This window comes from Marmota monax, unplaced genomic scaffold, assembly GCF_021218885.2.
Source record: "Marmota monax isolate L192 unplaced genomic scaffold, Marmota_monax_Labrador192_F-V1.1 WCK01_AAM20220418_F8-fsc00038, whole genome shotgun sequence".
Taxonomy (NCBI): domain Eukaryota; kingdom Metazoa; phylum Chordata; class Mammalia; order Rodentia; family Sciuridae; genus Marmota; species Marmota monax.
This window is the reverse complement of record NW_026692498.1, coordinates 1591961-1596778: the sequence shown is the minus strand read 5'-3', so window position 1 is coordinate 1596778 and position 4818 is coordinate 1591961. Positions and strand designations below refer to the sequence as shown.

Below are 4818 nucleotides of genomic sequence, written 5' to 3'. Positions count from 1 at the left end.
TCGGGCACCCGCGTGAGCTCCTGAGCGGCACACTCCGTGCTGGTGGCGGACTCGGGAACTGGCTCAGGGACAGGCCCTGGGAGCTGAGCATCACCCCAAGATTCAGACACGACTTTGCTTCACTCGGAATCGTTCCCTCCCCAAACCCCGAGGCAGCATGTGGGGGGGCGGGACCTTGCCACTTCCACCCACTCCTCAGCCCTGGTGCAGGGTCCAGCAAGCAGCTCATGGTCAAGGGGACATGCGAGGGGCAGAGGGCAGCCCAGGTGCCGGTGCAGTGGGAGATGAGGTGGTGGGGCAGAGGGACGCGCAGATGGTCTGGGTGGAGTGACACAGAAAGCTACCAGGTGGGACAAGGTGGCCTGGGGCCCGGGAGAGCTGGGTGGAGCCTGAGGGCCCGGGACCATGCTTTGAAGGAGAGGAGCTGGTCGAAGCCAACGTCTGCAGCTGTCCCCATGGCTGAGCAGGGGACAGACAGCAGACCAGTCCTGAAGTGGGCAGGGGTGTGGGGCCAAGTGGGGGCGTGGGGGGGCTCCAAGAGGCGCTGAGGACAAGGAACCGCCCCACCCAGTGGGCAGAGGGATGCGGCAAAGAGACTTCCAGGTCCTGGCTGGGAGACAGGTGGGCACTCGAGGTGGGCAGAGGGGTGGCAGGTGCGAGGTGTTGTGGCCTAAGTGCTTGGGTCCCCAGGGTCAGACGGGGGAGCAGGGAAGCAGCCATAGGTCCTCTGAGGGGCACGTGGAGGCCCTGCTCCTCCAGGATTCCAGCAGCCCAGCGGCGGAGGGGAACTGGCCAGGGCCATGCATCCCTTGCCCTCTGCCCTCTGCCCTCTGCCACGTGGGGCTGCAGAGACAAGCTGCCCTCTTGGCAGCAGAGAGCCCTCACCAAACCCCAGATCTGCCAGAGCCTTGGCCCTGGACTTCAGCTCCCAGAACTGGGGGAAAGGCATTGCTGTCCTTTATTAATCCCAGGCTTGGCCTTCTGTTGGCAGGAGTGGACATGGGCCCTCTCCATGGGACATGGGGCAGTGCGTCAGGGCCACACGCCGAGGGGCAGGTGTGGCAAGATGGGTCAGAGTGGATGGGGTGATGCAGGAGGAGAGCCCAGGACCTGGGGACGGGATCCAGGAGTGGACACCACACAAGGGGAGGGTGGCAGAACCGTGACTGCATCCTGAGCAGCAGGGCACCAGTGGGTGCCAGGGCTCCGGCCTGGGCCAGGGGGCTCTGGCCTCACCGGGCAGGCTATCGGGTGTCTGTGGCGTGGCTTGTCCTGGGGGAGCGAGAGGGCCTGGGTGAGGTGGCAGCGCCACACCTGGGAGCCAGGAAGCCACAGGGCACAGAGCCAGAGCCACCTGGCCGCTCACGGAAGTGTCCACAGGACGGAGCAGCAAAGGGACGCGGAAGGGCTCAGGCCCAGGAGAGGGCCTCTGAGGTGGGATGTCGTGCAGAGTTGGGAAGAGCTGGGCTGGGGGGCTGGAGGGCGGGCCTGCACCCCCAAACATGCCCAGGACGAAGCCCTCACCCCGTGCCTTAGAACACGACTGAGAATGAGCCAGGTCCTTAAAGAGGTGATCAGGCTGAGACGCGTCACCAGGTGGCCCATCAGGACAGACCCCGAGGACTGCGTGAGGACATGGGGAGGAGACGCCGTGGCACCTGGACCCAGACTCCAGCCCCAGGACAGGGACAGTGGTGGCTGTCTGCTGCTGAAGCCCTCTGGGTCTGCTGTTGTGACTGCCGGGAGCTCACACAGAGTCAGGTCAGTCAGGGAAGAAAGATGAGCTGCCGTAACAAGCAGTCCCGCACCTCAGAGGCCAGCTTCTCCCTGCCGAGTGTTCTCAGGCCAGGACCTGGGGAGGGGGCTCCGCCACAGTCACCCTAGGACCCCAGGCTCCGCCCTCCCTCCAGGGACCTGAGTCGGCTGGTCCTCTGTGTTCAGCTGGCGGGTGTGGAGAGACCCTGGGGAAGGCGGGGGAGGTCCCCAGGCCTGCACAGTCCCCGGGGAGCTTCCCTGTCGAAGGTGTGCTCCCTGGGGGACAGGGAGTCTGCGTGTGTGTGGCCAGCCTTCGTGGCCTCTGCCTCCGTGGCCTTAAGATGTAGGGAGGGATGCTCGGGCCACCACAGGGTGGAGGGGCCTCCAGGAAGGCTCCATGCTGTAGAATCACTTCCCTGGGGCATGTGGGGATGGACGGACCTAGCGTGGCGAGCAGGGCTGGGGGTGGGCACTTCCTGCTGACAGCTGCTCTGCCCCCCAGAAAACAGGCAGGAACCGCCCAGCCCAGTGAGGAGACCCCGAGGAGGGGTGGGGGCCAAGAGAGGCAGGACTCAGTGGACAGGCTGAAAGGTCAGTAGGACGAGCGCAGAGGGTGGCCAGTGGATTTAGGGACAGGTGAGGACCACTTGGCGGACAGTGGGAGAGGCTCTCCAAGGGGCGGTAGCGGAGCAAAGAGGAAACAGTGGTATCGGACGGTGCTCATCCTAGAAGGTGCCCTGGGCGGTGGCATGCGTCAAGGGCCCTGGGGTGAAGGGGAGTCTGGCCTTGCTTTCTCCACAGCTTGGTGCAGTGGGGAGAGAGGCCCAGCCAAGTGACAGGCAGGGAGATTGGCGCCCCTGCACGCAGCACCTGAGCTGTAGCCACAGGACAGGTCCCCAGGACAGGCCCCGGTGGAGGGGTCGCTGCTCCTTGGCTCTGCCCTGAGGCCTCTGCTTGGGGCTGGGTTGGTGGGAACAGAGAGAAGGACCAGGCAGTGGGGCCTGGGCTGCCCCTTGTCTGCCCTGTTCTGGCTCCTCCCTGACCCCAGCAGCCTGGGGTAGTGCCAGACACCCGTACTGGGCACGAAGGGGCCTGGGCAGGAGAGCCGGGAGGGAGTGGGGGGCAGGAGGGCCTCCGAGGACGACCTGGAAGGGGAGAGGTGGAGGTGGGGGTCCCAGGGTGCAGTCTCCCAGGGTGGGCAGGATGCAGCATCCGGGCCAGGAAGGCTTTGAGTCAGAGAAGGGACGTTGGCGATGACAGGAGTGATCAGGAAGCGGGTGACAGGGACGAGGAGAGGAGAGGCCGTGTGGCTGAAGATGGTTGTCCAGAGCCGAGGGCCTTGCTGGTCGCAGCCAGGACACCAAGGGGCTGCCCGGCACAGCCACACCCAGCCCTGCAAGCTGGGGACTCTCCATGGAGACTGTGGATGACGGACACGCGAACCCCCGGCCCCACCCGGGGTCTGGGGACTTGTCTGCTGGAAGGGAAGTTACGGGGTATTGGGGTGTGTGCCAGCCCCTCCCCTGGCATCAGAGACACAGGGAATAGCTCCAGGTCCCCAACTCCAGTGGGAGACAGAACCAAACAGCTGAGGAGCGAGTGGGGAAGATCTGGGAGATGCCGCGAGACCGCAGAGCTGGGGGCCTGGGTGGGAGGGGACCCGGTGGAGGCAGGCGGGGCGGCCCCAGGAGGGGCCAAGCAGGCGAGGGCAGTGGGCCCTGGGGGTCCAGGTCTGTCCTGTGAGCCAGGCCTCGGTTCTCCACTTGAGGCTGTGCCGTCTGTGTGGAGCGGGCGCTCTAAAGCCCCAGGGACGGCGGAAAGCGGAGGCATGAAGAGGGCTTCAAGGAGGTGGGTGAGACCCTGGGAGGAGAGCCACTGCTCCCCACGCCGGCCAGGGCCCAGGGGAGCTGTTGACTGGGGACCAGACAACACAGAGGAGGCAGGTCACTGGAGTGAGGCTGGGCTGGAGAAGGAGGGAGAGCCTGGTCTGGGTCCTGGCATCCAGTGGCTGAGGTGCCACTGCAGGTGGGCGTCTGGGGGGTGCTCAGCCTGAAGGAAGGACCCACTGCTGGCTCCCTCTTGACCAGCAGACCTTGCTGCCGTTGATCCTACCTGTGCCCCAAAGGACCCTGTTGCCCTCGCTCTGTCCAGTGTGTGGCCTCTGCTCCTGCTGTCCCGGGAGGTGGCGACCCCTCCGGATGACCAAGAGGTCCACTGAGCAGTTTGGCCTCCTCTGAACACACGGGAGCTCCCCAGAGTGGGGCAGAGGCCTGGGTCCTCCAGAGCAGCGTGGCATACCCTCACCTGGGCCCCAGTTCCCTGGTCGGTGGCACCTTCCTGTCACATCTTGGCCTCTGAAGTCCCATCCACTGACTCCTGTTGGCTTTTGCTTTATTTTTTTCTGTTGTTGCTTAAGAATTCTATAGCCTAAGATTTGGAGAAGTTTGACTTAGTAATAATCTCAAGTTTACAGAAAAGTTTCCGGAATGAGAATGGTACCAAGGAGCCGTGTGCCAGCACCCACACCCGCCCCATGTCCCCTCTGTGGTCCTCTCTGCCTCTGCCGCTCTCTGTGCCTGACCGCTCCTAACCTCCTTGAAGATTTACAGTCTGAGTGCGAAGACCCCCGCACTCAGCAACACCAGCAGGGGAACACTGAAGCGCCACTTTACCTCACCCCGGCTCTGTCCCGTGACCCGTGACCCGTGACCCTCTGCTTTATTTTATTTTGTTGGGACCATTTACGGATTTCCTGGTGCAAAAGAACTCAGACTCTTCTGTGCATCTCCTACCCAGCCCCTGCGACAGCTGTGTCTCCAGGGAGCCTGTGCCTTTGGCAGGGGACGGTCTTGGAGACCCGCCCTTGTGCCCCTGCGTGTCCAGCAGGAGAAACCTGAGTGTGCAGACCCACATGTGTCCACACACGCACTCCTGATGGCCTTGCTCACTAAGCCCTCTTTCCCTTGGTCTCCGGGAGTCACGATGTGGAAAGCATGGTTTTATGTGCCTTGTCCACTTCCCTCGGCATGTGGCCAGGCACAGGTCAGCTGTGACATCTGTGGC

At 63.9% G+C, this 4818-nt stretch overlaps 1 long non-coding RNA gene across 1 annotated transcript; it reads left to right on the top strand.

The window, feature by feature from the left end:
• Positions 1 to 568: 568 nt before the first annotated feature.
• On the top strand, positions 569 to 4457 carry LOC124092848 (uncharacterized). Its single transcript, XR_006851707.2, has 3 exons — positions 569 to 1434; positions 1537 to 1761; positions 4229 to 4457. It is a non-coding gene; the product is annotated as an uncharacterized LOC124092848 (long non-coding RNA).
• The last annotated feature ends 361 nt before the right edge of the window (positions 4458 to 4818 follow it).